The sequence below is a fragment of the Panthera uncia genome (assembly GCF_023721935.1).
Source record: "Panthera uncia isolate 11264 chromosome B3 unlocalized genomic scaffold, Puncia_PCG_1.0 HiC_scaffold_1, whole genome shotgun sequence".
NCBI lineage: Eukaryota > Metazoa > Chordata > Mammalia > Carnivora > Felidae > Panthera > Panthera uncia.
In genome coordinates, this window is record NW_026057582.1 from 94,483,312 (window position 1) to 94,502,708 (window position 19,397).

Sequence of the window (19,397 nt, forward strand, 5' to 3'; positions counted from 1 at the left end):
CTTTATGACCTGGCCTTGGAAGTCACTCGGCATCACTTCCTCTGAAGTTCTTTAGAAGCAAGTATCTAAGCTGATCTATGTTCAAGTAGAGGGGAATTATACTTACCTTTTTAAAGAGAGGAAATGCCAAATAATTTGCAGCACGTTTTAAAATGACCACATGATGCAATAGATTCTCATTGTCAAAAAGGCAGCAGTGTGTCAGTTGTCCACGTTCACACCTGATGTTGTCCGTCTTTTGTTTTAAACATAGTAAGGGGGAAGATCACCAATTGTAAGAGTAGAGATGAACAGAGCGTGACATTAAGGAGGAAGGTGTGTGTTTGGAATTTATCCATATAGGAGCATGTGACCCCAACACAGTAGAGCTTTGCTTCTCAAAGCATGGTCTAGGACCAGTGGCATCTGCACACTTAGAGCTTGTTAGAAATGCAGAATCTTGGCCCCTGCCTCAGACCTACTGAATCAGAATTGCATCTTAGCAAGACCACAGGGGATTCCTATGCAGAATAAATTTTGAAAAGCACTGCTCAAGAGGTTAAATAGAGTTGTTGGGTCATGGGGGGAGGGACAGAATATTCCTGTGTATGCACTTAGAGTGTGCCATGCATCTTCCTTCATGGGACAGTAACAGAATATGAGTGGGATAAAAAATTACTAAATAGAAGTCATCTGAGTTTGAAAATTCCATGCATTCATTGACCTTTATAAATGGCATGGATGTGGGCGCCTGGGTGGCTCAGTTGGTTAAGCGGCTGACTTCAGCTCAGGTCATGATCTCACGGTTCGTGAGTTTGAGCCCCACATCGGGCTCTGTGCTGACTGCTTAGAGCCTGCAGCCTGCTTTGGATTCTGTGTCTCCCTCTCTCTCTGCCCCTCCCCTACTCATGCTCTGTCTCTCTTTCTGAAAATTGAATAAACATTAAAAAAATTAAAAAAAATATATAAATGGTATGGATGTGGGTATTTAGGTGGAATTGAAATGGAAATAAGATCTAAATAGATTGGGGGAGGAAGGGTGCAGTTATGGGGGATGAAGGCTGAAATAAGGCTTGGGAGCTGATATTACAGAAATACAAACAATGGTATCCAAATAAATGGCAGGCAGAAAGGGAAAATACCAAGTTAGTTTTCAGAGATAGATAAATATTATTTTGGTGCACTGGAATTGTGTTAGATGGAATATTACTTAAAGCAAGTAAATTATTGACTGAGCCATTAACTTTGTTTTATAGAAATATCTGCAGTAATGATATTTATTATCCTGATAAATATCCTGTGTATAGTTAAGGGCAGACAACCAGCAGAACAATATCAAATATTAGCAAATTTCAGTGCATCATCACTGATATTTCCAACTGTGGTTTGTATTAAGAGTTTAGAGCTTGGAGAGTGAGGAGATCTTTGGAGAAATGGCTGATACCAATTCTAGGCCAGGAAATGCACTAAATGTGTCTAGAATATCTTGGCATATTGAAGGATAGGGGAGTTATTAGAGACAACTGGGTTCATGTCTAATGGACACCAGAGGCAATTTGCAGGGGTTTGCACTTGCCAAAAATGGGATAATATTGGCAACAAAAAGAATAATAATGATAATGGATTGAGACACATAAAATATATTAAAATCCATTCGTTATTAATGATACTTGCACACAAAAATTCTCATTAGTCACCTTTGAATATGCTATGGAACCAACACTTTATTCTGAAAACTGGTAAATGAAGTGAAACAATCAAGCATTTATATCACATTTCTTATATCAATAGTATTTAAGGGTGCCAAATAGTTAATTAGGGTAGACCTTCTAAAAGAATTCTAGTGAATAAATAGGGAAGCAATGGTAGAATTAGAATATCACCATCGAACTCCTAATGAAATAATGGATTTAGGCCATGATCATCAGTGGCTATTAAAACTATTAGGTGAATTTCTTATAGGCAGCTTTGTAATGGTAGAGCAGGCTGGTAACTGCAAACCCACTGCCCGTTCTTGATGTAACAAAAAGAGAAACAACTAGATATTGTGTGCTTCCTAATGGAACTACACAACACTCCTGTAGAATAGTCATGCCATAAATCTGGGCTGAGTCTGATCAAGCCTTTAGCTTTCCAGAAAATATAAGAGCCAGGAGAATGTATGAAAAGTCCGCAGAGGGAAACAATCAGCAAAGTTTAAAAGGTGGAAATCTACAACAAATCTTCCACAAATAAAATTATGAGGGAAGAAAAACTGTGAGAGAAAATTTAAAGATTAAAAGATATGTAACAGACTTTGGGTTTCAGTTCTGACAAGGAAAGATCTAGGAAATCATCACTCTCATTCTTAAAATAAGAAAATAATGTTGAAAAAAAGACCCATTAGAGAACTGAGGTTATGGGGCAACTGCCACCCCCAAATCTGGAGAGACAGGTGAATACAGAGAAACTTAGCCAAGATCAGCTGACATGGAGCAGAAAGCACTAAAGCCATAAAAAGTTAAAAGCATTTAAATGATAAGTTTGATGAATTCCCGAAGGCTCCTGTGGACAAGGTCAAGAGTGAGAAAGTGCCATAGTCCCAGGCTTAGAGGATCCCCATACTTTTAGAAGTTTTACTTCCAGAATTCTACCACAGTTTCTAGGTATAGGTCTGGGGGGGGGGGAAACACAACCTTTTGGGTAGGATAAGGAAAAATTAATAATTTTGAATTATGCTCCTGGGAAAAGCAACCATTTGAAATACTCCCAGAGTAGACTTCATGACAAAGGGCTGTCCTCCTTAATTGAAACAAAATAAAATACTCGACCCACGGGCAAGGAAATAATAAGCCAACTTTAGCCCCTCTGGCTTTTCTGCCTCACCTAAAAGGAGAAAAAAAAGAAGCTAAGGAACATTTATGAAGGTCACAGCCCAGGGACATATACTGTTAAAAGACCCTTAAAGGAGTAAAAGCCTGACATATAAGATTATCGAACACTCCCCCTTCCCATACCTTATCATCACATCAACAGGATGTCAGTATAATAACAGTGGATTACAACTGAGAAAGCTGCAAGACACAGACTCGATTTAAGAAATTGTGCTTAAAGAACCACCTCTCCCCCAAAAAAGAAGGGAACTTAGAAGACACGAGAAAAAATCAAAGCTTTGTCAGCTACAACTACAGCAAACCTTCAGCACAGTCCAACTTGCTAGATCAACGTAAAACCTCACACAACAGCCCTGTTTATTTCAATTCCCATTACTCAGTGTATCATGTCCTGCTTTCAACAAGAAATTGCAAGGCATTCTTTTTTTTTCAGCTTTAAAATGTTTTAATTTCACAATTAAAAAAAAGTTTATAAGACTCAAAGTAAATAGAAAGGCAGCTTTCAATCACAAACGGATGAGAGGAGTCATTCAAACTGTATTGTGGAAGCATATTTAAGGCAATTTAAGCAATTTAAGGCAACACACCTCAATGTTAGACATAAATAATTTCAACTATGCTGTCCATTCTGGGTTTTCTATCAGATCTGCATATATATGACACTTGTGGTCAACTTTTAAGATTGGTAACGTCGATTTGAAACTCCTTGTATTTTGGGTACAGGTTTTACTGTTATAAATACCGTTACAAATAGAAGATGTCACCTAACAAAACAGTAGTCCTCAAAGATCTCTTTGTCCTGTGCTCATACACGTGTAATCTGCTTGCTAATTTACCTTCTCGTAGTTACTCTTCAAATTGTAGTCATTATGAATTGAGTTCCCTGTGCATCTCACCCGTCTCCTTTATCTCAGCCTTCTCATACTTTGCCATTCTGTTCTTTCTGAAAATAACCAGCACGAGTCCAGCAATAACTGCTAATATCACAATCACAGTGACAGCAATAATACCAGCTTGTAGTCCTTGCATTGAAAATTCAGGTGGTTTTTCATCCATATAGTAAATTTCAGTTTGACCAGGATCCAGATCCAATTGTTGCCCATTTACCCTCAGGCCCATTCTATTGGAATGGAACAAAGATTAATTTGTAACATTTTTTTGTTTTGTTTTGTTTTTTTTTTTTTTTTTTTTTGGACAGAGAGAGACAGAGCATGAACGGGGGAGGGGCAGAGAGAGAGGGAGACACAGAATCGGAAACAGGCTCCAGGCTCCGAGCCATCAGCCCAGAGCCTGACGCGGGGCTCGAACTCACGGACCGCGAGATCGTGACCTGGCTGAAGTCGGACGCTTAACCGACTGCGCCACCCAGGCGCCCCAACATTTTTTTTTTCAAAATAATAAGCCATGTCAGCTATGAGATGAGAATGAGAAAACTCATTCTGAGTTTTCTGGCATGAATTTTGCATCAGATCAATAGTGATAAGATCATTCTCACACAGAATATTTTTGATGTATTTTGGATCCAGTAGATAGTGAGTTGGGATTGCTTCCTTAAGCATACATAGTCTTCAAACTTTGAACATCTTGAGGTGTTTCTCTTGTTTGTGTTTTAGTTCAGTGATGATCCAGTAGGTCCTCACTCGTTCGGAGTAGAACTTCTCAGTTCTTCTGACCTCAACAGTGTTCACATTCCAGCACATGGTGGTGCCATTGTACTGCTTAGCTTTAAAGAGCTCCTTCTCATCACTGTCAGGATCATAGAGCCCATTGTTATTCTGGAAAGCCCTTCAGGCCTTGCTCTTCTCCCAGACTTTGAGCCAGTCATTTCTGCCTTCATCACCAAACATTTCGTTGCCAGTTTTGAGCGAATAATGGAATTTTGTGTATCAGTTGAAGCACACTCACACTGACCATGTGTGTTCAAAGACCAGTCTGGGCAGTTTGTAGTTTTCACAGACACATTCTTTCTGAGCTGTGGCCGCTGTCATGGTGGCCACTGTGAGTAGGATTCCGAATGCGAGGACCTAGGGATGTGCCATACTGTGCGTGTGTGCAAGGCATTCTAAAAGGCAAGAAAAAGAACAGTCTAAAGAAACAAAGCAAGCATCAGAGCCAGGCTCCAATGTAGCACAAATTTTAGAAATATCAGATAAGGAATTTAAAACAACTATGATTCAGTGATTAATATGTGAAGTGGTCCAGTGGGAGAAGGACAGCATGAAAAAAAAAAAGATGAGTAATGTAAGTAAAGAGAAACTAAGTAAAAATCAAAAAGGAATATTAAAAACCAAAAACACTGTGACAGAAATGAAGAATACCCTTTATGGCTTCACCTGACTGGACATAGCCAAGGAAAGAATCAGTGAGCTTGAAGATAAATCAGTAAAATTTGAAGTAAAAATTGAAGATAAATCAGTAACATATACATAATTGGAATACTAAAAGGAGAGGAGACAAAAGAGCAGAACAAATACTTGAAGGAATGGTTGAGGTTTTTGAAATTAATAACAAAAAACAACTACAGATCCAGGAAACTTAGAAAACACTAAGCAAGACACGCACACGCGCACACACACACACACACACACACACACACACACGACAGATCATATTCACAAGGCCTAAAATCAAAGATGAGAAAATTTTGAAAGAAGTCAGAAGAAAGCAAATACCATTAAATAAACAGTAATAAAAATCACAGTGGCATGAGCCAGAATCCATACACGCAGAAAGAGATTAGAATAAAATATTTACCATGTTGAATGAATAAAAAACACCAACTTGAAATGCTGTGTTCAATAAATTTACCTTCAAAAGCGAAAGAGAAACAAGAACTTTCTCAGAAAACTAAAAGCTAAGGGAATTTGTCAATAGTATACCTGCCCTGTAAGAACTGTTAAAGAAGTCCTTCAGAGGAAAAGAAAATGATACAGGTCAGAAACTCAGATCTACATGAAGAAACAGTGCATTGGAAATGAAAAAACAGTAATTGAAAAAAATGTCTTATTCTTAATTGTGTTAACAATTGTTCAAAATAATAATTGTAGCAACGTTAGATGATCATGGCATATGGGTTCATAAAATGAATGACAGCAATGTTACAAGGGATGGAAGGGAGGACTTGGGAATACTTTTATATGGTACCTTCACAACCTGTGAAGTGGCATATTATTTGAAAAGTAAACTCAGATGAGCTGTAAGTATATGTATATTATACACTGTAGGGTAACCACTAAAAGCGAAAAAAGAAGTGTAATTTATTTGCTAACAGAGGAGAGAAAATGGAATCATGTGAAATATTCAATTAAAAATAGAGAAATGAGAAAAAGAGATTTTAAAAAAGGAGCAAAGCACAATTGGGATGTATAGAAAACAGTTAAAAATATGGCATATATATTTTTTAGTTTTTTGCATGTCTTTATTTTTGAGAGAAAGAGACAGAGTACTAGCAAGGGAGGGGCAGAGAGAGAGGGGGACACAGACTCTGAAGCGGACTCCAGGCTCTGAGCTGTCAGCACAGAGCCTGACGTGGGGCTTGAACTTATGAACTGTGAGATCATGACCTGAGCCGAAGTCAGAGGTTTAACCGACTGAGCCACCCAGGTGCCCCAAAACATGACATATATTAATTCAATTGTATCAATAGTCATTTTAAATGTGAATGTTCTAAATACATCAATTAAATGACAGAGACTTTTGTGGTAGATAAAAGCACAAGGCCCAACTATATGTTGTCTATAAGAAACTCACTTCAATGAAAGAGGTACAGATAGGTTAAAAATAAAGAATGTGAAAGGACCTATAATGACAACACTAATCAAAAGAAAGATGGAATAGTTAGGTTAATTTCAGACAATCCAGACTTAAGAACAAAGAAAATTACCAGGAATAAGAGGGCATTACATAATGGTAAATCATTCAATTTTTCTAAGATGGCATAATAATACTTAAAATGTTTGCTTCTTACAAAAGAGCATCAAAATATATAAGGCAAAAGTGTTACGATTGCAAGCAAATATAGACATTAAAAATTCTATGAACAACTTCAACATCCTTTTTTCAGTAATTGATACATCCAACAGGCAGAAAATCAATAAGGGTAGGATTGAACTATACAATACCAACAATCAACTGCATCCAAATGATATTTATAGAGTATTTACTCTAATATCAGCATATACATATTCTCAAGCTCATGGAACATTCACCAAAATGGGTTATGTTCTAGACCATAATATACACTTTAAAATTTTAAATAATGGAAATTATCCAAAATGTGTTCTCAGACCAAATGGAATCAAACTGGAAATCAATTAAAAAAAATACAAATATAGGTTACACAATATATAAATAAATAACATATCAAAGAAATGTCTTAGAGATAGTAAAATATTTTGGACTAAATGAAAATAAAAATACAACTTATAAAAATTTGTGGGTTACAGGAAGAGCAATACTTAGAGGGAAATTATAGCACCAAATGCACATATATTAGAAAATAAGATATATCTAAAATCAATTTAAACTTCCACATTAAGAAAGTATAGAAAGAAGAATAATATAAGCCTAATCCAAGTAGAAGGCAAGAAATAATAAAAATTAAAGCAGATATCAAATTGAAATTGAAAATGTTAATTTAATAAAAATTTTTAAATAAACTAAAAGCTGATTCTTTGGAAAACTTTCTTTGGAAAATTTATAAACCTCTAGCCATCCAGAGTAAACAAGAAAAAAAATGATACAAATTACTAATATCAGAATGAAAGAGGTGGTATCACTACTGATATCATGGACATTAAATGGATAATAAATATTATGAACAACTCTATGCCTACAATTTTGAATACTTAGATGAAATGGATCGATTACTTGAAAAATACTACAGGAGAGGGAAAAACTACTTCTTCTACTCATTTGAGGTCTCAACTGGAGCTCTGTAACAAAACACAAGAGAAAAGCAGTACGTTTTTGAACCTCTATACCTCATATTTACAAGGAAGAAACTCAGAGATGAGTAATTTAAAGAAGTGGTTTAGAACTCCAACTTATATAGCATCTTATCCAAAAAACAATACAGGTTTTAGAAGAGTGACAAGACAAAGAAAAATAGTCTTATGCTTCCAGGGTGGCAAACCATAGGAAGGCAAATATATGAGGGGAAACTAATAGAGTAAGGTTTTTCTTCTGACTCCTTTGCTGCCATTCTGAGCTGATCAGAGTCTCTGTTCATCTTCAAAAAAAGAAAATATATATCCTACATTTAGGGAGAAAAAGAGAGCTTTTCCTGTTTACTGCTTAATTGCCTTTAGCTCAAAATAATTCTTATGTCAAAGAGATATGTTTTAGGGTGACATATTCTGATTTTCTTCAACACAAACTACCAATATGCACACACCACAGAATAGATAATCTATTAGCAATAATCGCGCCTCGGATAAACCTCATTGGCTACGATACTGCCACTGCGCAAAGCTCAGAATAGATCATCTAAATAGGCCTATGTTGAAGTAATTGTATCGAGAATTTATAACCTTCAAAAAGGAAGGCACCAGGCCCAGTTGGTTTCACTGATGAATCATCCTACCAACTATTTAAGGAAGAAATGATACCAAGTCTCTACATTCTCTTTCAGAAATAAGCAGCAGAAGGAATAATTCTTAGTTCATTCTATAAGGCCAGCATTATCCTAATATCAAAACCACATAATGATATTACAAAAAGAAAATTGCAGACAAATATTTCTCATAATCGTAGATGTAAAAATCCTCAACAAAATATTAGCAAATTCAGGGCACCTGGGTGGCTCAGTCAGTTAAGCAGCTGAGGTCATGATCTCACGGTTCACCAAGTTTGAGCCCCGCGATAGCTCTGTGCTGACAGCTCAGAGCCTGGGGCCTGCTTCGGAGTCTGTCTCCCTGTCTGTTCCCCTCCCCTGTTCTCTCTCTCTCTCCCTTTCTCTCTCTCTCTCTCTCTCTCTCTCTCTCTCTCTTTCTTTCTCTCTCTCTCTCTCTCTTCCTTTCTCTCTCTCTCTCTCTCTCTCTCTCTCTCAAAAATAAATAAATATTGAAAAAAATTTAATTAGCAAATTGGATCTAAAAATGTATAAGGATAATTGTACATCATAACTAAGCAGGATGTATTCCAATTATTCAAGGCTAGTTCAACGTTCAAATATCAATTAATGCAATCCATCCTATCAGCAGGCAAAAGAAGAAAAATGTTATTATCATATCGATGATCCAGAAGAAACATTTGACAAAATCTTATACCCATTCATGGTAAAACTTCTAAAACTAGCCTTGAGGGAGTTTTCTCAACTTGATAAAGAATATCTAAAAACCCTGCATTTAACATCACACTTATTGGTGATAATCTGAATGCTTTCCCCTAAAATTAGTAATAAGGCAAGCATGTCTCTTCTCACCACTCCTGTTCAACATTGTGCTGGAAGTCATAGCTAGTACAATAAGAAAAGGAAATAAGCACTATATAGAGTAGAAGGAATAAAACAGTTTTGGTTTGCAGATGATATACTTTCTGCTTAAAAAGTCACAATGCATCAATGAAAAGATTAAAAAAATCCTAGAACTAAGTGATTACAGCAAGGTCATAGGACTCAAGACTAATAGATAAAAGTCAATTGTTTTCCCATATATGAGCAACAAATAGGTAGGATTTGAAATAAAAAATACAATGCTGTTTCCATTAGCACCAAAATAAATGAATAAAATTAAGTAATTGGCATACAAATAGCAAAATATGTATAAGATCTAAATTAAAAAAATCTACAGAACTTTTATGAAAGACATCAAAGATCTAAATAAATGGAGAGATGTTTCATGTTTATTAATAGGAAAACAATATTGTTAAGATGTCAGTTCTTCTCAACTTGATCTATAGATTCAATTTAATCCCAACTAAAATTTTAGCCAGTTATTTTTGTGGACATTGGCAAACTGATTCTAAAGTTTATATTGAGAGGGAAGACCCAGAATAGCCAGTGCAATACTAAAGAAGAACAAAATTGGAGAACTGACACTATCCAACTTCAAGACTTATTATAAGCCTAGTAGTGTTAGTGAAAGTATAAATAAATAGATCAGTCGATGAGTATAGAGAGCCAAGAAATAGACCCACAAAATACTGTCAACTGATCTTTTACAAAGAGGCAAAGACAACTCAAGGGGTAAAGGATAATCTTTTCAACAAATGGTACTGGGGCAAGTCGACACTCACATGCAAAATAAGCTAGACACAGACATTGCATGTTTCACAAAAAATTAACTCAAAATGGATCATAGACCTAAATGTAAAACATAAAGCTAGAAAATTTCTGGAAAACCTTTTTTTCCTCAAAACGTATAACCCTTGCCTAATCATGATCAAAACTTACATAATTTCTGATAGAGGAGCATCCCGCAATGTACCTGACCAGTACTCCTCAAAACTGGCAAGTTTGTAAAAACAAGGAAAGTCTGAGAAACCGTTACAGCCAAGAGAGGCAATTTTTATTCAGAGTTTCCTTTTATTTATGAGTTCTTCAAGAAAAATAAAAACACTTCTCTGCTGATGGTACCATTTGTGTCATCTCAAAGTGGACTTGACTTTTGTTCTTGAGTATAGGTCACATGTTTCTGGGTTTTTTTTTTGCATGCCTACTGAGCTTTGACTGGATACTTTCTATAGTAGACATGTGGAAGAGTGACTTTTATTTTGGGCAGCACTTAACTTAGCTTCATACTCAGACTCATACTCATACTCTGTCCCCTCTGCAGTCAGTAACTGACATTTCCCTCAGATCTGTGATTTTCAGACTCTGGGATTTTGTTTTGTCTGGGGAGAGTTGTTTGTTTTTTTTTGTTTTGTTTTTACTAGTTCCTTCATGGTCTCCCCTGTGAATATTAGTTTAGTGGTCAGCCAACACTTCAGGTCAATATTGGTTGCTTATTTTGGGACTCATTCTCTATGTGATTCTTCCCTTCCAAGCTCTCTTCTGTAGCTTTCTGTTTGCCCTCCAAACCCTGAACTCTGGCCTCCTCTCCTTCAGATCAGTAAGGCTTTGGCATTTTGATGCCCCGAGCTGCTGTGCAGATTGGGAATTGTCCCCAGGCAAGAAGCTACAAATTCCCCAGTGTCACTAGGTAAAATTCCTGTTTTGTCAGAGTAGATTTTCTTCCAGTTTCTACTTGCTTTTGATTGCTCTCCAGTGTCTCCAAATGGGCTTTCTACTTAAATAGTTTAGTTAAAATTTTAAACTTTAATCTGCGGACCTTTAATCTTTGGTCTATCCAAGCTACTCTACCATTATCAGATAAAAGAATCAGTCAATGAAGTCTTTTGGAAGTTCAGCAAAGTTTAGCCTACTTAAAAAAAAAATTTTTTTGCTTATTTATTTATTTTGAGACAGAAAGAGACAGCAAACAGAGGAAGAGCAGAGAGAGGGGGAGAAAGAGAATTCCCAAGTAGGCTCTGCACTGTCAGCACAGAACCTGATGGGGGCTCAAACCGGCTAACCATGAGATCATGACCTGAGCCAAAACCAACAGTCGGTCACTTAACCGACTGAGCCACCCAGGTGCCCCAAGTTTAGCCTACTTTAAAATGAGAACTCTGCCCTGTTTCTTACTCATTTTTTTATTCCATAAGCACTTATTTACTGTTTACTAAGTACCAGGAACTTTTCTAAGTTCTTTGCAAATACTAACTCATTTATTTCTTACAAACAGCCCCTATGGAAACTGCTATTATCGTTTCCATTTGTCAACAGAAAAACTGACGTAAAGAGAGGTTGTTACTTGCCCATGTTTGCACAGCCAACAGATGGGCTAATTTCTAGACACAGCACACTGTTTAGCCAGAGCTCATTTTTCTTCTCTATTAAAAAACCAGAGGTTGATGCAGGGCTTCTGAATGCCCCTCAAATCATGCCATCATGTTGCCCTTTATAATTTATGGGAGTAAATAAAATAGAAGTCTCTATCAAGATATCCTGATTGTAGGGCTGAGTCTCCCATTAATTTTACACATGACTTTGATATATCATGTCTCTTATCTCTCACCTCCAGTTTCCTTATCTATAAAGGGGAGTGGTAGTAAATTTAACTCTAGAACTCTGTTCTCCAAAAGATCAGAAGAAGTGTCATCCACCTGTGTATATTCTCTTTGTCTTCACTAGAGGGGGAAGTGATACCAGACAGTTGTGGTTAAAAGAATTGAAAACAACTCCAGTGAAAAAAGTTTACTTTTCATTTTTTTTTTCCTGACTGTGTAACACTATTCATTTGAAAAAATGTAGGACAGGGGCACCTGGCTGGCTCAGTTGGTTAAACATCGACTCTTCCTTTCAGCTCAGGTCATGATCTCAAGGTTCGTGAGATGTAGACCCGTGTGGGGCTCTGTGCTGACATTGCAGAGCCTGCTTGGGATTCTTTCTCTCCCTCTCTCTTCTCCTTCCCTACTATCTCTCTCTTTCTCTGTCTCTGTCAACATAAAAATAAAAGTAAACATTAAAAAAAAAGTAGGACATATGGAAAAACATAAAGAAGAAAAAATCATATAAAGTACCCCTGTTCTGACCATTTTTTTATTCCTGTTGGCCAACTTCTGGACCTCCTTCACTGTAGAGGTAGAAATGCTGGTTTCCCAATCTCCCCTTTCAGCTGGGGTGTGGACACAAGACTGAGGCTGTGCCCTAGATGGAGATCTGAAGACACAAAAAAAAAAAGCAGAGATGGGAAAGAATCCACACTGGTAGGAGGTCCAGCCTCAGAGTTTCAGCTCCTTTTACTTCTGAGGCAAAAATGTCAGTGGTACAGGGACACTGGTAAAGACAGCCCTCTGTCCACCATGAAGTTTAATGGGGTACTGGGGTTTACTGAGTGTCTCAGGTCTATACATTGATATCTTTCATTACGTTGAGGGACTTTTCAGACAATGCCTGTGGTGTGGGGACTTCACCGAACTGGTTTCTGGGTGATTTTTAACACTGCTCCTGGCATCTTCAGTTCACCTCTCGGGCCCTATATACTCCCCACCCTTAAGATTCTGTGAACTAAGATCTTTTAAAATCAGTGTCTTTTTTGTTTAAAACAACCAGAATTTTTTTTCTAGTGCTTGAAACTACAAATCTTACCTGAAGCACCCTCTCCCAGAGACAACCCCTGTTGCTATTTTGGTGAATGTTATGAGGGCTTTTTAAAGATTAAAAACCATTAATTAATTAATTAATTAATAACAATATATTGAAATTCAATTAATAAGGCGATAGATATTTGCAAGTAAAGACCTCTCCTGTAAACCCCAAGTTACATTACCAAGTCAGCCAGCAGCTTTGCCAAAACAGAGTCAGCCTTCTAAGATATGCACTAAATGATTTTTCACTAAGGGCTCAGGACCTAGCCAATGTTTCCCTAGAGCTTTTCCAGACTTCTGAATCATCTGAGGGAATCTATTAAAAAAAGAACTATCTGGCCCCCAGTACATGTTCCCCTGATGTAGTTTTAAATGTTTCCCAATACATACAATGTGGTTGGAGGACTTTTTACCCTTTAGATGCCTCTGCTTAAATGTTCTGCTCCGTAAAACATGTCCCAAACTGAGTCTGTCCTTTTTACATAAGTATCTTCTCCTGGATCCCCTATTTTTGTGTGTGAATGAGAGCTTTTAGATCTCTAAGTCAGATACCTCATAGTCATCCTTGCCTATTGTCTTTCCCTCCCATTCTACATTTGCTTGGTTACTGTATTATCTGGAATACAACTGGAATTTCAGCTGGATTGGAACTGGATTCTAATGTGGCTGGTGCATAGAGCTACTTCTTCCCTTGTCTCCTCAACCTCTAATTGTTCTGATTGCCAGATTTCCATGAGTGCTGAGAACTCTCCCCACGTTAGGAGTTTATACAGTGTTACCAGATGGACAGAGTGCAGGTAGAGAGTACCTACAGAAAGAATTTATTCTAAGCAGAGAAGGTATCTAGCATGAGCCTTTTGACTTAGCAACAGGGACTGAAGGTTGGAGTTGTGCAAGGCAGTGACTGCTTTGTGGAGTCATGCCAATCCAGCTATCTCAGTAGCAAGTACTTCCTGGGGAAAAATGGATGGCATGTGTCCTGGGGACCTCTCTCACTACACCTATAGCACATCTTTGTTCAAAATACCCTGTTTTGGACACTCTGCAATTAAATACAAGAGTTGGAGGGATGTTTGTTGGACACCCCTTCTCATTTTGTAAGATATTGTGGGGCTTCTGCTGCACTTTAAGACTGAGAGCACTGGTGGTCAGGGAAAATGAGCAAATTTCTGGATTTCAGAGCAGAGGATGCTGGTGGCACATGGCACCCTGAAATGTTTGTTGTTCTCAAACTTTCAGAAATATTTTGGGAATATGTACAAGAAAAAATGGAAGTCTTTGAGCAGGTGAGGCTTGGAGCAAGATTAGAATATGAGTTGGTGTGGCTCAATCTTTCCTCACAGGCTGGTGAGGTTTGGAGATATGCACCTTTTATAGAGGTCTCTCAGATTTGTCTCCTTCTCTCTCCCCCTCGTGCCACTGCCTACTTCTTTTCTCACCTGGACTACCTTGCCAACTTCTTAACCTGGATCCTGTGTTCTGTGCTGTCTTCTCCAAGTTCCAATCCACACGTGTGCCAGATTGATTTTCTGTGGCAAAAATTTGATTATGTCCCTCTTCTGCTAAAAAAGCTTGTGGCTCCCCCCCCCTTTTTTTTTGAAAAGTATTCAATCTCCTGTAGTGATTAGGAAGATTTTTTTTCTGAATTGACATCAATCATCTTGCATAGACCTTTCATTCTGCCTTCCCATCTTGCACCTTGTGCTCTGGTCACATTTAACTGCTGGCAGTTTTATGAACTGGCCATGCATTTTATTTTTGTGCATTTCAATATCTTCCTTATTTTTAGATCTGCAGTGCTTAATGCAATGTCTGTGCATATGATAGTTGCTCAATTCACTGAAAAAATGAATGAATCAAACCTGTTCACATGAGATTGAATCAAGAGTGAAAAATTGCAAGACTCAATAATTTCCAAAAGGTGATGAAATTCGAAGTTGTAATAATACTAGTAACAATAGAAATATTATTACTAGGGGCACCTGGGTGGCTTAGTCGGTTAAGCAGCCGACTTCGCTCATGTCATGATCTCACAGCTCGTGAGTTCGAGCCCAGCATCGGGCTCTGTGCTAACAGCTCAGAGCCTGGAGCCTGCTTCAGAATCTGTGTTTCCCTCTCTCTCTGCCCCTAACCCACTCACATTCTGTCTCTGTCTCTCTCAAAAATAAATAAACATTTAAAAAAATTTTTTAAAAAGAAATATTATTACTAAACACTATTGGTAACAATAGTATTGAGCACCGACTATGTATCAGTCACTCTTGACATAAGATATATTGTAATAACTCTTTAATTCTCATCACAATCCTGTGAAGTAAATACTACTATATCCATTTAACAGAAAGGAAAGCTGAGGCACAGTGTATTTCAGTAATTTGCTTAGATTAACCTGGCCAGCAAAAGATTGAGCCAAAATTTGAGCACAATCAAAATGACAGCAGAACCTGCATTATATTGCTCTGGAATACACCATAGGGGGAGAACTCCCATGGCATGAAGGTGAAGGTCTTTGGTTTTGAAAAGTTTCAAGAATTGTAATATCAAGGTGTTACAAGAAATATTGACGTGAATTTTTTGTTGCCTGTTAATTGTCTACCTTCCCTCACTAGAACGAAAACACCATTGGATAAAAGAACCTGTCTCTCTTTCACATTTCATACCTAGTGCCTAGAAAGTGCGTAGAAAGCATATATCAACAGTAGGTGCGGGGCGCCTGGGTGGCGCAGTCGGTTAAGCGTCCGACTTCAGCCAGGTCACGATCTCGCGGTCCGTGAGTTCGAGCCCCGCGTCAGGCTCTGGGCTGATGGCTCAGAGCCTGGAGCCTGTTTCCGATTCTGTGTCTCCCTCTCTCTCTGCCCCTCCCCCGTTCATGCTCTGTCTCTCTCTGTCCCAAAAATAAATAAAAAAACGTTGAAAAAAAATTAAAAAAAAAACAGTAGGTGCTCCATAAATATTTGTGGAAAGAGGTGAGGAAGAAAGGAATCTACAGTCTATCTATCTGATAGATACAAAGGATCTATCAGAATTACAAAAGGTCTGCTTTAGGCATTACCCTGATTTTATCAAATGTATTTTATATTGCTTAAGTGCATATGACTTTCCTTTCTCCTCAGTTTTCTGGTGTTGTGCATAATTGGTGTTTAATAAGTAATTATTGATTGTTTGAAGAATGTCAGAAAAATTAATGAAAGAGTTCAAAATGGATACTCATTCCAGTTGTCTCTGCCTTTCAATATATTTGACTGTTTTACAGCTCAATGGAGTTATATAAAATTAATAATAATACCGATGATATTGTCCACAGGAATGAAACTTAGTTGTATCTGGTGGAATGTAATTGTCGATCCATTTTATTTTGGCATTCCTTTTCTGACTATACACATGGATCCTTTGAATTCTTCTTTGAACAGTTTACAAGAATTTACTGGTTTTCTCATTAGTGAATGAGTTAGGTAAAATCTTTGACCCAGGAATATTCTGTATCTGCATGAGTCCCAATTATACCCTCTTTTAACAACTATCCTTTAACAGGACAAAACACATACAAAAGCAATTTTTTTTCATTCACAGCCATATTTCTTCATAGAAATGAGCATTGATAGTATTTGTGAAATCTCTAGATCCAGCCATTCAATTATGAGGACCCATCTTGAATGGTTTGTATTGGAGGTTAAACCTTGTATTTCTGCCCAGGTAAGGCACAACTTCCTTTTAAAATATCAACTCTTGGTTGATGGGGGGTGGGAGGGAGGGGAGGGTGGGTGATGGGTATTGAGGAAGGCACATTTTGGGATGAGCACTGGGTGTTTTATGGAACCAATTTGACAATAAATTTCATATATTGAAAAAAAATTTAAAAAAATAAAATAAAATATCAACTCTTACACAACTTTGAGAAGCGGGGAGCCAGGTAGAAATTTACACTGCCTTCATAAACGTGTTAGGACTCTGTCCACCAGATGTCACCCTGACATCTTAGGATCCATAGAAAACAAAATTAGCTTTCCTTTTATAAGTAGGTTATTTTGGGGGGCACCTGGGTGGCCGAGTCGGTTAAGCCTCTGACTTGGGCTCATGTCATGATCTCACGGTTCATGACCTCAAGCCCTGCATCAGGCTGTGTGCTGACAGCTCAGAGCATGGATCCCGCTTTGGATTCTGTCTCCCTTTCTCTCTGTTCCTCCCCCACTTGCACTCTGTCTCAGTGTCTCTCTCTCAAAAATAAATAAAGAATAAAAAAAATTATAAGTAGGTTAATTTTCAATAGTGCAATATAAACTGGTGGTATCTAATTTCTTAAAATAGGGGCTGAGGCAGGCAAGATTGGAGACAAAACTCAGGTCTTCATGTTTCTCCACATTCCTGCTTACCTGAGATGCTTTTCCATTTAACATTGCAAATTTTTCTCTGACTATTTAGTTATGATGCACCTTTTCCTAAAAGTACTCTCTTAATTAAAATATGGTCATTCACAAATAAGTGTAAAATGCATGGTCATTTTCTGTATCACATAAGAGGCCTTAAATCTAGAGCAGTATCCATTCAGACATCACCCATAGTGACAGTCTTTGAGGATTATGACAAAGACTGTCTTCTGGATCAAACTTCAGTCAGGCTCCTCTGAGCTATCTTTTCAAGTAGGCTTTATCCTTAGGTCTTGTCTTTGTCCTGTCTACTCCAGTTGTAGTAAGAATCCTGCAAACTTAGTTTAGCAAGAATCCCCCACCCTTGATACCTTGGCTTGCCTTCAACAAGAATCTTGTTAGTTGGTTTAGCAAAAATCTCCCTACCCTTGATGTCTCCTCTTTGTACTTTTATCCACTGACACCTCACTCTGTTCCTTTGCTACAAATATCCAGTTTTCTTTGCTATATTTGTAGTTGAGCCCAATCTCTCTGCTGTTTTGTTCTAGTCTTGGCACCTATTACAATAGTGCTGAACAAAGTCTTGTTAAATTATATATTTTAACAAGTGTGTGTGCTCTATAATGAGAAACTAAGATTGACCTTCCTCACCAAAAGTTTTCCATCATTTTCCAAAATTTGTACTTTGATATTTTAATTTTTTACATTAATTTTCTGGCTTTTCAAGGTACATGATACCAAAGATCAAGTAATCCATTTATTTATTACCATTCGTTTTTATGGACCTGTACATATAGACAGAGAACCAAAGTTTCGGTAGCATATATTATATATCAGGTTCTTTATATGTATAATTTATATGTTAGTTAAATTCTCTTGAGTTTTTTCAGGTTTGCTTAAGATTATTAGAAAACTCCATGCCAGGCATAGTAAAGAATGCCATCTGTCTGAGTCTTGATGGGGGAGAATCCTGGGTGTTTCACATTTCTTTTCATCACCTGTGGCTCTACTCTTCTGAATTTTTTTCTTAAGTTTTTATTTCACTCAAAGTTAGTTAACATACAGTATAATATTAGTTTCATCTGTACAATTTAATGATTCAACACTTACATACAGCATCCAGTGCTCCCGAATTCTTGATCTCACTTGTATTTTTCTTTCTATGATTTTTTTTCTCTATACTCTCTAAAAACCCAGTATGTGATTCAAAACATTTTATTTCCTTCCAAATGCTGATCATACAGAGATTCAGGAAGTTTAATAATTTGTTTAAAACACAGTGATGGAGCAAAGACATAACTTTAAGTTTGCCTTCAAAACCAGAAATATTTCTAGTCACTTTTCTCCCTGACATATTTGCTAACTACATATGGTGGGCAGGGAACTAATAATATAAAATGGATTTGGCGTATGAAATAGGAAACCATATGAAATAGTGAAAATTTGTAAATTTTTATTTCAAAGGGAAACTTCTATTGTTTAAAGCAGTGATTCTCATATATCCATTAATTTATGTGGTTATTCTTACCATAGGTTTTGTAATAGTTAATTATATATGAAGTAATCTAAAATTCAAATGTGCAAAGTAACGTAGTTCTAATTCTGTTAACAAGTGATTACCTCTACCAACGCCTATACCAGAATGGGCCACTAGGTGTCATTCTGGCACAGAAATTATCAAAAAAGGCCCTCAGGAAACCAGTGAGCTCACTTTCAAGGTAGAAAGATACTGTTTTGCCCTTTCAAGTACAGTACATGAATTTTGTGTCCACTCAGCCCTCAATATCCATCTGCCCTAGGGAAAGATTAAAATTTTTTCATTGAGGTGAAAGTATTCTACTGCCAAGAGAAATGTAATAGATGGCTTTTGATATTCAAAGTAGGGTGACTCCTAACAGATTTAATAATAAAGATAAATCTCTTTTAGAATAGTAACAAAAAAGACAATATACTAGGGAATAAACCTAACAAGAATATGCAAAACCCGTATGAGGAAAACTTCATAGCAGTCTTGGAAGGCACAACAGACTTGAGCAAATTAAAAGGCATC

The 19,397-nt window shown here is 37.2% G+C and overlaps 2 pseudogenes; both read right to left on the reverse strand.

Moving 5' to 3' along the window:
- Nucleotides 1-3,682: 3,682 nt before the first annotated feature.
- LOC125909024 (epithelial cell adhesion molecule-like) lies at nucleotides 3,683-4,891 on the reverse strand (annotated as a pseudogene).
- Nucleotides 4,892-8,260: 3,369 nt separating this feature from the next.
- LOC125910672 (uncharacterized) lies at nucleotides 8,261-8,326 on the reverse strand (annotated as a pseudogene).
- Nucleotides 8,327-19,397: the final 11,071 nt, after the last annotated feature.